Source organism: Engystomops pustulosus, chromosome 6 (genome assembly GCF_040894005.1).
Source record: "Engystomops pustulosus chromosome 6, aEngPut4.maternal, whole genome shotgun sequence".
Classification (NCBI taxonomy): domain Eukaryota; kingdom Metazoa; phylum Chordata; class Amphibia; order Anura; family Leptodactylidae; genus Engystomops; species Engystomops pustulosus.
In genome coordinates, this window is record NC_092416.1 from 186191275 (window position 1) to 186205161 (window position 13887).

The 13887-nt window shown below is 48.7% G+C and overlaps 1 long non-coding RNA gene across 2 annotated transcripts in view; it reads left to right on the forward strand.

Moving 5' to 3' along the window:
• The first annotated feature begins 404 nt into the window (after window positions 1–404).
• The window catches only part of LOC140065159 (uncharacterized), an 81308-nt gene continuing 67825 nt past the window's right edge, over window positions 405–13887 (forward strand). Inside the window, exons 1-2 of one of the 2 annotated variants that reach the window (XR_011847861.1) lie at window positions 405–488; window positions 5860–5982. This is a non-coding gene — a long non-coding RNA (uncharacterized lncRNA). Of the gene's footprint in view, window positions 489–659; window positions 779–5859; window positions 5983–13887 lie in introns of those variants that run through there. The other variant, XR_011847862.1, reaches the window with a different exon arrangement.

The following is a 13887-nucleotide window of genomic DNA, read 5'->3' on the forward strand; positions in this document are numbered from 1 at the left end:
TTCAGACCTGAAACGCGTTTCGGCTTTATTTATTTATCTATTTTTCTGTACAGTGGTTTTATGCACGATTTAATTATAGTAAATATTGAAACTAGATCAAGGATTTGCGCCCTTTATTTTGGATCCAAATTATCTGGACTTATTTCAGCACCTCTCTATGGATTATTCAGCCAATTATCTGCCTTCTGGCGTTGGAGGATCCTTCACGGAGCTGAAATCCTTTACATTTTAACGTGTTGTGCCAAACCCATCAAGGTGAGCAGAACGATCATCTCTGAAGCTCCATCTCTGCTTTCTTTTCCTTAGATTGGGCCCTGAAATGAGGAAAAAGATTGTATATTTACTTCAAAAGCGTGGTACAGAAGAAATTTCACCTCCGAAAAGCTGTCACATTTTTTGGAAGAAGAAGAGAGAAATCGCACACTTACCCCAGAAAAGTCGTATACAAAAACTTGTCTCTGGAAAATAGTAACAAGAAACATTTACCGGTACCTCAAAAATTCCAAAGATGCATCACATTCACTTGTAAGAAACACAATGGGGGTCATTTACTAAGGGCCCGAATTGCTATTTTTCGTTGCGTTTCCCAAAAATTACCATTTTGCGGCGAATTGAACCCGGGGTTTTGGCGCACGTGATCGGATTGTGGCGCATCGGCGTGGAAATTGGGGGGCGTGGCCATTGGAAAACCAGATGGATTCTATTACTGTATCTAGGTATTAATTTTGGTTCTGGTCTTGTATTTCAGTGATCTTGGTTCTGGTAACATCTCTATGCGGTAAGTTTGGTGCTGCTGCTGTATGTAGTCTATGTAGTAAGATTGGTTTCGGTGATGTTCCCGTGTAAAAGTTTCTGTGTAACAAGTTTTTTTAATATTACTTTTACCTTTTTATGCACTAGATGGTACACGGGCACACGTTAGTGTGAATGTAGCCTGACACTGCAGATAGATATGTTCACACACACGGGTCGGCACCTCCTCCATAGAGAAACATGGCGCACAACGCCGTATTACAGGGAAAGATAGGACATGTCAGTATGGAGCGCTACGGTGCCACACGTGTTGTGCAGCATACACCGCCATGCCTCCATTGCCGGCCTATGGGGGATGTACACTCACCGGCCACTTTATTAGGTACACCTGTCCAACTGCTCGTTAACACTTAATTTCTAATCAGCCAATCACATGGCGGCCAGTCAGTGCATTTAGGCATGTAGACATGGTCAAGACAATCTCCTGCAGTTCTCCCGAGCGTCAGTATGGGGAAGAAAGGTGATTTGTGGCCTTTGAACGTGGCATGGTTGTTGGTGCCAGAAGGGCTGGTCTGAGTATTTCAGAAACTGCTGATCTACTGGGATTTTCACGCACAACCATCTCTAGGGTTTACAGAGAATGGTCCAGAAAAGAAAAAACATCCAGTGAGCGGCAGTTCTGTGGGCGGAAATGCCTTGTTGATGCCAGAGGTCAGAGGAGAATGGGCAGACTGGTTCGAGCTGATAGAAAGGCAACAGTGACTCAAATCACCTCCCGTTACAACAAAGGTAGGCAGAAGAGCATCTCTGAACGCACAGTACGTCGAACTTTGAGGCAGATGGGCTACAGCAGCAGAAGACCACACCGGGTGCCACTCCTTTCAGCTAAGAACAGGAAACTGAGGCTACAATTTGCACAAGCTCATCGAAATTGGACAGTAGAAGATTGGAAAAACGTTGCCTGGTCTGATGAGTCTCGATTTCTGCTGCGACATTCGGATGGTAGGGTCAGAATTTGGCGTCAACAACATGAAAGCATGGATCCATCCTGCCTTGTATCAGCGGCTCAGGCTGGTGGTGGTGGTGTCATGGATCCATCCTGCCTTGTATCAGCGGGTCAGGCTGGTGGTGGTGGTGTCATGGATCCATCCTGCCTTGTATCAGCGGGTCAGGCTGGTGGTGGTGGTGTCATGGATCCATCCTGCCTTGTATCAGCGGCTCAGGCTGGTGGTGGTGGTGTCATGGATCCATCCTGCCTTGTATCAGCGGCTCAGGCTGGTGGTGGTGGTGTCATGGATCCATCCTGCCTTGTATCAGCGGGTCAGGCTGGTGGTGGTGGTGTCATGGATCCATCCTGCCTTGTATCAGCGGGTCAGGCTGGTGCTGGTGGTGTCATGGATCCATCCTGCCTTGTATCAGCGGGTCAGGCTGGTGCTGGTGGTGTCATGGATCCATCCTGCCTTGTATCAGCGGGTCAGGCTGGTGGTGGTGGTGTCATGGATCCATCCTGCCTTGTATCAGCGGCTCAGGCTGGTGGTGGTGGTGTCATGGATCCATCCTGCCTTGTATCAGCGGGTCAGGCTGGTGGTGGTGGTGTCATGGATCCATCCTGCCTTGTATCAGCGGGTCAGGCTGGTGCTGGTGGTGTCATGGATCCATCCTGCCTTGTATCAGCGGGTCAGGCTGGTGGTGGTGGTGTCATGGATCCATCCTGCCTTGTATCAGCGGCTCAGGCTGGTGGTGGTGGTGTCATGGATCCATCCTGCCTTGTATCAGCGGGTCAGGCTGGTGCTGGTGGTGTCATGGATCCATCCTGCCTTGTATCAGCGGCTCAGGCTGGTGGTGGTGGTGTCATGGATCCATCCTGCCTTGTATCAGCGGGTCAGGCTGGTGGTGGTGGTGTCATGGATCCATCCTGCCTTGTATCAGCGGCTCAGGCTGGTGGTGCTGGTGTCATGGATCCATCCTGCCTTGTATCAGCGGCTCAGGCTGGTGGTGGTGTCATGGATCCATCCTGCCTTGTATCAGCGGCTAAGGCTGGTGGTGGTGGTGTCATGGATCCATCCTGCCTTGTATCAGCGGGTCAGGCTGGTGCTGGTGTCATGGATCCATCCTGCCTTGTATCAGCGGGTCAGGCTGGTGGTGGTGGTGTCATGGATCCATCCTGCCTTGTATCAGCGGCTCAGGCTGGTGGTGGTGGTGCCATGGATTCATCCTGCCTTGTATCAGCGGGTCAGGCTGGTGGTGGTGGTGTCATGGATCCATCCTGCCTTGTATCAGCGGCTCAGGCTGGTGGTGGTGGTGTCATGGATCCATCCTGCCTTGTATCAGCGGGTCAGGCTGGTGGTGGTGGTGTCATGGATCCATCCTGCCTTGTATCAGCGGGTCAGGCTGGTGGTGGTGGTGTCATGGATCCATCCTGCCTTGTATCAGCGGCTCAGGCTGGTGGTGGTGGTGTCATGGATCCATCCTGCCTTGTATCAGCGGCTCAGGCTGGTGGTGGTGGTGTCATGGATCCATCCTGCCTTGTATCAGCGGGTCAGGCTGGTGGTGGTGGTGTCATGGATCCATCCTGCCTTGTATCAGCGGGTCAGGCTGGTGGTGCTGGTGTCATGGATCCACCCTTCCTTGTATCAGCGGTTCAGGCTGGTGGTGGTGGTGTCATGGATCCATCCTGCCTTGTATCAGCGGGTCAGGCTGGTGCTGGTGGTGTCATGGATCCATCCTGCCTTGTATCAGCGGGTCAGGCTGGTGCTGGTGGTGTCATGGATCCATCCTGCCTTGTATCAGCGGGTCAGGCTGGTGGTGGTGGTGTCATGGATCCATCCTGCCTTGTATCAGCGGCTCAGGCTGGTGGTGGTGGTGTCATGGATCCATCCTGCCTTGTATCAGCGGGTCAGGCTGGTGGTGGTGGTGTCATGGATCCATCCTGCCTTGTATCAGCGGGTCAGGCTGGTGCTGGTGTCATGGATCCATCCTGCCTTGTATCAGCGGGTCAGGCTGGTGGTGGTGGTGTCATGGATCCATCCTGCCTTGTATCAGCGGGTCAGGCTGGTGGTGGTGGTGTCATGGATCCATCCTGCCTTGTATCAGCGGTTCAGGCTGGTGGTGGTGGTGTCATGGATCCATCCTGCCTTGTATCAGCGGCTCAGGCTGGTGGTGGTGGTGTCATGGATCCATCCTGCCTTGTATCAGCGGGTCAGGCTGGTGGTGGTGGTGTCATGGATCCATCCTGCCTTGTATCAGCGGCTCAGGCTGGTGGTGGTGGTGTCATGGATCCATCCTGCCTTGTATCAGCGGCTCAGGCTGGTGGTGGTGGTGTCATGGATCCATCCTGCCTTGTATCAGCGGCTCAGGCTGGTGGTGGTGGTGTCATGGATCCATCCTGCCTTGTATCAGCGGCTCAGGCTGGTGGTGGTGTCATGGATCCATCCTGCCTTGTATCAGCGGCTCAGGCTGGTGGTGGTGGTGTCATGGATCCATCCTGCCTTGTATCAGCGGCTCAGGCTGGTGGTGGTGGTGTCATGGTGTCTTTGGGCCCCTTGGTACAACGCCACAGCCTACCTGAGTATTGTTGCTGACCATGTCCATCCCTTTATGAGCACAATGTACCCTGTAACATCTGATGGCTACTTTCAGCAGGATAATGCGCCATGTCATAAAGCTGGAATCATCTCAGACTGGTTTCTTGAACATGACAATGAGGTCACTGGACACAAATGGCTCCACAGTCACCAGATCTCAATCCAATAGAGCATCTTTGGGATGTGGTGGAACGGGAGATTCTCATCATGGATGTGCAGCCGACAAATCTGCGGCAACTGTGTGATGCCATCATGTCACTATGGAGCAAAATCTCTGAGGAATACTTCCAGCACCTTGTTGTATCTATGCCACGAAGAATTGAGGCAGTTCTGAAGGCAAAAGGGGGTCCAACCCGTTACTAGCATGGTGTACCTAATAAAGTGGCCGGTGAGTGTATACATTCCCCAACGCCATGTGAATGCAGCCATAGACAGAGGAGATTGATAGATGTGATTTGATATAGATATATCCAGTCACATGACATTCACACAGGTGCATTTGTCTTTCTGTTACTCCGTGAGTTATTTCTCTCTCTCTCTAGATGTGTCTTTGCTCCTGTGGCTGCTGTTCTCTGTGTCTGCTGTTCTCTGTGGCTGCTGTTCTCTGTGTCTGCTGTTCTCTGTGGCTGCTGTTCTCTGTGTCTGCTGTTCTCTGTGGCTGCTGTTCTCTGTGTCTGCTGTTCTCTGTGGCTGCTGTTCTCTGTGGCTGCTGTTCTCTGTGGCTGCTGTTCTCTGTGTCTGCTGTTCTCTGTGGCTGCTGTTCTCTGTGGCTGCTGTTCTCTGTGGCTGCTGTTCTCTGTGGCTGCTGTTCTCTGTGGCTGCTGTTCTCTGTGTCTGCTGTTCTCTGTGGCTGTTGTTCTCTGTGGCTGCTGTTCTCTGTGGCTGCTGTTCTCTGTGTCTGCTGTTCTCTGTGGCTGCTGTTCTCTGTGGCTGCTGTTCTCTGTGGCTGCTGTTCTCTGTGTCTGCTGTTCTCTGTGGCTGCTGTTCTCTGTGTCTGCTGTTCTCTGTGGCTGCTGTTCTCTGTGGCTGCTGTTCTCTGTGGCTGCTGTTCTCTGTGGCTGATGTTCTCTGTGGCTGCTGTTCTCTGTGTCTGCTGTTCTCTGTGGCTGATGTTCTCTGTGGCTGCTGTTCTCTGTGGCTGCTGTTCTCTGTGGCTGCTGTTCTCTGTGTCTGCTGTTCTCTGTGACTGTTGTTCTCTGTGGCTGCTGTTCTCTGTGGCTGCTGTTCTCTGTGTCTGCTGTTCTCTGTGGCTGCTGTTCTCTGTGGCTGCTGTTCTCTGTGGCTGCTGTTCTCTGTGGCTGTTGTTCTCTGTGGCTGTTGTTCTCTGTGGCTGCTGTTCTCTGTGGCTGCTGTTCTCTGTGGCTGCTGTTCTCTGTGGCTGCTGTTCTCCGTGGCTGCTGTTCTCTGTGGCTGCTGTTCTCCGTGGCTGCTGTTCTCTGCGGCTGCTGTTCTCTGCGGCTGCTGTTCTCTGTGGCTGCTGTTCTCTGTGGCTGCAGGTGTCACAGCTGTGTTATATTTACAGGAGAGGCGCGATGTGCTGCATCCTGCCCGGATAATGACGCACTATGGCAGGCGACCCCTCCAGCTCATCACGTCATCTCCCCCGGCAGGATCTCATCTGTTCTACACAGCGGTCATCCTCCAGGTAGGGCAGATCCGGCCTCATCCTAAGGTCGTCATATTCACAGCAAGTACACTGCGGGATTATCAGACTTTCTAGATTATCAGATATAACTTCCTCTATCTCCCCCAGACTCAATTGAACCAGGTTGTAGTAGAAAATAATTGAGCTGTATAGCAAACTTTTGGCTGCTTATTGCAGCCCCCCCCCCCCCCCAATGCCATTCATTTACTCTCATCAATATAAATTTAATTCCTTATCCCCTTGTACTCGTAGTGCGACTGGTCTGTAGTCCCCTTTACTTATGAAGCCTCATCTCGTTCCTCTCCCACTTAAAATGCCCCCCATTCTGTAGCCCCCTCACACCTTATGCCCCCCCCCTTTTGGAAGCCTCCCACTGTAGTAGTGATGGGAATTCCGGCTCTTCTTAGTGAGCCGGCTCATTAGGCTCCGCTCACTAAGAAGAGCCGGCTTTTCTGGCTTCTGAACGGCTCCATATTAAATATATAATAGGGCGCCGCAGGCCAGTCAGGCGCCCCCCCATCACTCCGATATTATCGGGTTAAAGGGGACGTGCTCAGCCGTTTAGGGGTGGGGTTTAGTGAGCCATCGGCTCACTGATGGGAGCCGGCTCAGGTTGTTCACGAACAAGAGCACAAGCACTATAGCTGCTGCCTTTGTTATAAGCGGCTTTGAAGCCAGCAGGCATGATGACATCATCACCCTGCGCCTGCTTCATACAGCAGTGGCAGAGGTTTCATGCAGGAGCAGGGAGCTGACGGCTTTCTGCTTCACTATTACAGTTAATTCTGAACGCCCTGTAGCTCTGCCAGTGTGACGGGGCATCCTCTCCTGGTGGGTTATACATTTTGCCCTGTATCTTCCCACCAGTCACTGCTGCTTTGTGCTGACTGCAGCCACAGATTGGGTTTCATCCAGTGCAGTCCTGATACACATGGCTCTCTCCTGCCATCTAGTGGTGAAACAATCAATATGCAAGCAATGGGATGACATACATGTTCCTAGCATTCACTGACTTCACTGGGTCTTATTTACTAGGGTCTCGCGGATGCATTTTTGTCGAGTTTTCCCCCGATTTCAGGGATCGCGCCGGGGATTGTGACGCACGCCATTGTTTTGTGTCCTCCGGTGACCTCTCTGGATGTTACTACAGTCTCAGACTGCAATGATCAGCTGTAGAGTGTCTGTAATGAAGCGTTATTCATAATCCCTGGTCCCATTAGAAACTCCAATTGTCACTGGAGCAAAAAATAATTTTTTGGCTGGGGTTACAGTTATAAAATATACAGCTGCGACTTACAAATTCAACATAAGAACAAACCTACGGCCCCTATCTTGTATGTAACCCCGGGACTGCATCAATCATCACAGCGTCCAGTTCTCCGAGCTATTTATATACATGACAAGGCTGAGCGCTAGTGGCCTAATACGAGCAAACACGTTTTACATGGACGCCGATCTGCAGAAATCTCTGTGTTTTGCAAACGCGCTCGCAAATAATCCCGAAATAGACGCAAATTGTCCATACCTTACGTTCCTGCACAGGTTTTCCAAAATCATCTCCAATACAAATATCCGAAGCTGCGCGGTCCAGCTGTCAGGATTTTACCGAGAAAGTTGTTACGATAATCAATATACGCTTCGAATACTCATCCACACGATCCATATTTGAGGAATTGTCTTTCCATCGCCTGTAATTTCCTTTGCTGTGAATGTCGAGAGACCAATAACCGGAGGACTGCGACTGTAAGACCAGGGAGGGAAACGCATCTGAGATTGGTCAGAATCCAAACGCAAACACGGAGAGAACATACAAACTCTTCGCAGATGTTGACCTGGGTGGAATTCGAACCCAGGACCTCAGCGCTGCAAGGCAGAAGTGCTACTCACTCAGCCACCGTGATGTTTTAATACATTCTGCACTAGCTTAGTGCAGTATGTTGCACAGATGTAAGTCCCTCTAGTCTACATTAACACGGCCATATGGGGGACGCATATACTGCTGACGTATATACGCTGTATATACGTCCCCCATAGACGGCAATGGGCGCACGGCGCTGTATGGCAGCACACATCCGTTCCGTAGCCGGGAGAAAGATGGGACGTGTCCTGTCCTTCCCCGGAATACGGTGCCGTGCCTCATATTTCTCTATGGAGAGGGCAGGGGTGAGCAGCGCTCATCCCCTCCTCCTCTCCCCGGCGCCGATGCACATGTTAGTGTAAATTTAGCCTTACAGCGTTTTTTTCTGTATCTTGCAGGTGGTATTTGTACTGGCAGAGGTGCTGAGTGTCATGAGTACGTGCACAGATTAGTAGAGCTATAATGTTAGCGCGGATAGTACAATGCCCTTTGTCTGGAATCAGAGGAACATTCCTGGAGCAGGAGGTAATGCTTTCTCCTCTGACCCCCATCATGCAGTTACACACTTCACCACTACATGGGGCCATTGAGCGGCATCACAGTCACGGCTCGGGCTCGCTCCAGTCACTGTGACATCACTGGCTTTGGTACAGTACGTGAAGTTATCATACAGTAAGATTTCTCATCCGCCAGTCATGTGCTCCTAGTACAGGAACAATCCTGTACTAATAATGGAATTACAGTACCGGGATTCCCTGCACCAGGGGGCGCTGAGTGACTATTATAATAACATTGTAGGATGTGCAGTCCTAATTCACGGCTGTGTGTCAGGCCGCAAAACATTGTTATACCCATATTACTGGATAATGCATCAATACAGATCATCAATTATGGTCTTTGCTTTCTGTTAAAAAACAGTCTAGGAGCCGCTGCCTCAAAAAGGCCTTATAGCAAACCATAAGGTAAGTGTCATGCGGCTCGGTAAGATGCATATTATTATGTAACCATTTACGTAACCAATCAGAGATCTTCAAAATAGGGAAAACTAGAAGAAAGCATAATAGAAAATTGAAATTTATATCATACAACATTTTATGGGGTTGGACCAGGTTTAGACAGGACATATCTCTATAGTGAGCTTGCTTTTATTACCGTATCTATTATGTAAGCTTGGTTCTGTTACCATATCTATACAGTAAGCTTGGCCCTATAACTCAATACAGTAAGCTTGGCCCTATAACTCAATACAGTAAGTTTGGTTCTATTACCATATCTATACAGTAAGCTTGATTCCATTAATCTATACATTAAGCTTGGTTCTGTTACCATATCTATACAGTAAGCCTGGTTCTACTACTCTATCTATACAGTAAGCTTGGTTCTGTTACAGCGTCTAAATAGTAAGCTTGATTTGGTTACCATATCAATACAATAAGATTGGTTCTGTCACCTTATCTATACAATAAATTTGGTCCTATTAGTGTATCTATACAGTAAGATTAGTTCTATTCCCGTATCTTTGCAGTAAGCTTGGTTCTAATACCATATCTATGCAGTAAGCTTGGTTCTGTTACCATAGCTATTAAACCAGCTAGTTCTTTTACCATTCATATACAGTAACATTGGTTCTGTCACCTTATCTATACAATAAATTTGGTCCTATTACTGTATCTATACAGTAAGATTAGTTCTATTCCCGTATCTTTGCAGTAAGCTTGGTTCTAATACCATATCTATATTATAAGCTTGGTTAGGTTACCATATCTATGCAGTAAGCTTGGTTCTGTTACCATAGCTATTAAACCGTTCTTTTACCATTTATATACAGTAAGATTGGTTCTATATCCGTACCTTTACAGTACACTTGTTTCTGTTACCATATCTATACTGTATCTATACTGTAAGCATGGTTCTGTTACCGTATATATAAAATAAGCTTAGCTCTCTTATTATAGCTATACAGTAAGCTTGGTACTGTTAGCATATCTAGACAATAGGCTTAGTTGTGTTATTGTATATATATACAGTATTTGGGGAATCATAGTTCTTGGACACAGGGACTACTAATGGTACCCAAATACACAGAACCTGAATATCCATATGGAGGACACAGGACCCTGTTCTTCTTATCAAGGGACCCCCTCCCAGAATGGTATCACCTATCATGTGAACAAGCGATAATTTGTAAACTTGATCCAACCCCCTTTAGGTTTAACCCCTAGAGAAGCCTTTATGTATCCGAGAGGCCCTAGTAAGCTTGTAGTCGCTTCATATGTATTTGTATTTGTCTGTATGGTCCTTTTCCCCCACTTTTTCCAGAAATATTCGGACGTCAGTAATCGCCAGGAGAATGGGATGTTATATAATGGATGTATACGTGGAATAGTGAGACTCCTACACTAATAGTAGCCATTACAGCGAGTGCATTACCGTAATCCACGTGGTTAGCGCTTCCCCTGATCCCTGTATTTCCCAACAATCTCCTCTGTCAGTGTGATGTATGTGCACTTCAAGAGCGAAAATTGATGAAACTCTACTGAAAATTTCTGGCCAAAAAAGGATAATTTCGTCAATGAATCTTTACCTAGTCCAAATATACCTTTAATGGCCAGAGGTGTATCTGGGAGTAGGAAATTTGGATTTTAAGAAAACTTTTCACTTCTTCTACCAACTTTTATCATCCTTTCATTTATTTAGTTTAATTTTGGCGCAATTGCTATTCTAAGCAATAGGTGTCAGGCTCTCTCATGTCAGATGGGTGGAGCCAAGCTGCCTGTTTCATCCTAGTACCACCCACTTGGCTGAGTAGAGCCCTATTAGCATATTAGGTTTGGAAACTAACAACAATGATTGTTAAGGAGGGGTGGAAGTAGTGGAAGCTCTGGTTCTGCATGTGATTAGGGCTTAGGGCCCATAAATTGAACTTGTCATATCTCAGCCTAGGAATATTGAGATATTAGGAGACAGGTTTCACAGGCTTAATGTATACCAAGGGGGCATGTCCTTTCCTTTAAGAAACAAAGTACACCTGAGTCCAGCATCTGGGGCTGCCCTCAGACTTGTGTATTTCTCTTCCGTACAAATCGGATCCTTTTCAATAATTCAGAAAGTGACAACTTTGAAGCTAATTGACGTTAATGGCAGAACAATGGCAGCGTTAATTGTGTATCTCGTTTTTTTTTTAAGTCTTCAGGTCGCGGTGGGAATTGTAGAGCTGCTGAAAACCTGAACACATGACACTGCTATTAGGATTCTTGGCTGGTTGGACCAGGATAAATCATGTTTGATATCTCTCCGTATAAATAATTCACATCAATGCATTCTGTGTGGAGAAGGGAAACAATAGCGGACGGATTGTTAAATTAATGAATCATTAGGCAAAGTGCAAATGTAGTGAATGATAAAAAATAGATAGATGTCAATGAAGGGTGTCCTCCCCCTCCTGGCATAATATACTGTACATGTCCTCCCCCTCCTGGCATAATATACTGTACATGTCCTCCCCCTCCTGGCATAATATACTGTACATGTCCTCCCCCTCCTGGCATAATATCCTGTACATGTCCTCCCCCTCCTGGCACTATATCCTGTACATGTCCTCCCCCTCCTGGCACTATATCCTGTACATGTCCTCCCCCTCCTGGCACTATATCCTGTACATGTCCTCCCCCTCCTGGCATAATATACTGTACATGTCCTCCCCCTCCTGGCATAATATCCTGTACATGTCCTCCCCCTCCTGGCACTATATCCTGTACATGTCCTCCCCCTCCTGGCACTATATCCTGTACATGTCCTCCCCCTCCTGGCACTATATCCTGTACATGTCCTCCTCCTCCTGGCATTATATACTGTACATGTCCTCCTCCTGGCACTATATCCTGTACATGTCCTCCTCCTCCTGGCACTATATCCTGTACATGTCCTCCTACTCCTCCTGGCACTATATCCTGTACATGGCCTCCCCCTCCTGGCATTATATACTGTACATGTCCTCCTCCTCCTGGCACTATATACTGTACATGTCCTCCTCCTCCTGGCACTATATCCTGTACATGTCCTCCCCCTCCTGGCATTATATCCTGTACATGTCCTCCTCCTCCTGGCACTATATACTGTACATGTCCTACTCCTCCTGGCACTATATCCTGTACATGTCCTCCCCCTCCTGGCATAATATACTGTACATGTCCTCCCCCTCCTGGCACTATATCCTGTACATGTCCTCCCCCTCCTGGCACTATATCCTGTACATGTCCTCCCCCTCCTGGCATAATATACTGTACATGTCCTCCTCCTCCTGGCACTATATCCTGTACATGTCCTCCTCCTCCTGGCACTATATCCTGTACATGTCCTCCCGCTCCTGGCATTATATCCTGTACATGTCCTCCTCCTCCTGGCACTATATCCTGTACATGTCCTCCTCCTCCTGGCACTATATCCTGTACATGTCCTCCTCCTCCTGGCACTATATCCTGTACATGTCTTCCCCCTCCTGGCATAATATACTGTACATGTCCTCCCCCTCCTGGCACTATATCCTGTACATGTCCTCCCCCTCCTGGCACTATATCCTGTACATGTCCTCCCCCTCCTGGCACTATATCCTGTACATGTCCTCCTCCTCCTCCTGACACAATATCCTGTACATGTCCTCCTCCTCCTAGCACTATATCCTGTACATGTCCTCCCGCTCCTGGCACTATATCCTGTACATGTCCTCCTCCTCCTGGCACTATATCCTGTACATGTCCTCCTACTCCTCCTGGCACTATATCCTGTACATAACCTCCCCCTCCTGGCACTATATTCTGTACATGTCCTCCTCCTCCTGGCACTATATCCTGTACATGTCCTCCTCCTCCTGGCACTATATCCTGTACATGTCCTCCCCCTCCTGGCACTATATCCTGTACATGTCCTCCTCCTCCTGGCACTATATCCTGTACATGTCCTCCTCCTCCTGGCACTATATCCTGTACATGTCCTCCTCCTCCTGGCACTATATACTGTACATGTCCTCCTCTTCCTGGCACTATATCCTGTACATGTCCTCCCCCTTCCTGGCACTATATCCTGTACATGTCCTCCCCCTCCTGGCACTATATCCTGTACATGTCCTCCGCCTCCTGGCACTATATCCTGTACATGTCCTTCCCCTCCTGGCACTATATCCTGTACATGTCCTCCTCCTCCTGGCACTGTATACTGTACATGTCCTCCCCCTCCTGGCACTATATACTGTACATGTCCTCCCCCTCCTGGCACTATATCCTGTACATGTCCTCCTCCTCCTGGCACTATATCCTGTACATGTCCTCCCCCTCCTGGCACTATATCCTGTACATGTCCTCCCCCTCCTGGCATAATATACTGTACATGTCCTCCCCCTCCTTGCATAATATACTGTACATGTCCTCCTCCTCCTGGCACTATATCCTGTACATGTCCTCCTCCTCCTGGCACTATATCCTGTACATGTCCTCCCGTTCCTGGCATTATATCCTGTACATGTCCTCCTCCTCCTGGCACTATATCCTGTACATGTCCTCCTCCTCCTGGCACTATATCCTGTACATGTCCTCCTCCTCCTGGCACTATATCCTGTATATGTCTTCCCCCTCCTGGCATAATATACTGTACATGTCCTCCCCCTCCTGGCACTATATCCTGTACATGTCCTCCCCCTCCTGGCACTATATCCTGTACATGTCCTCCCCCTCCTGGCACTATATCCTGTACATGTCCTCCTCCTCCTCCTGACACTATATCCTGTACATGTCCTCCTCCTCCTGGCACTATATCCTGTACATGTCCTCCCGCTCCTGGCACTATATCCTGTACATGTCCTCCTCCTCCTGGCACTATATCCTGTACATGTCCTCCTACTCCTCCTGGCACTATATCCTGTACATAACCTCCCCCTCCTGGCACTATATTCTGTACATGTCCTCCTCCTCCTGGCACTATATCCTGTACATGTCCTCCTCCTCCTGGCACTATATCCTGTACATGTCCTCCTCTTCCTGGCACTATATCCTGTA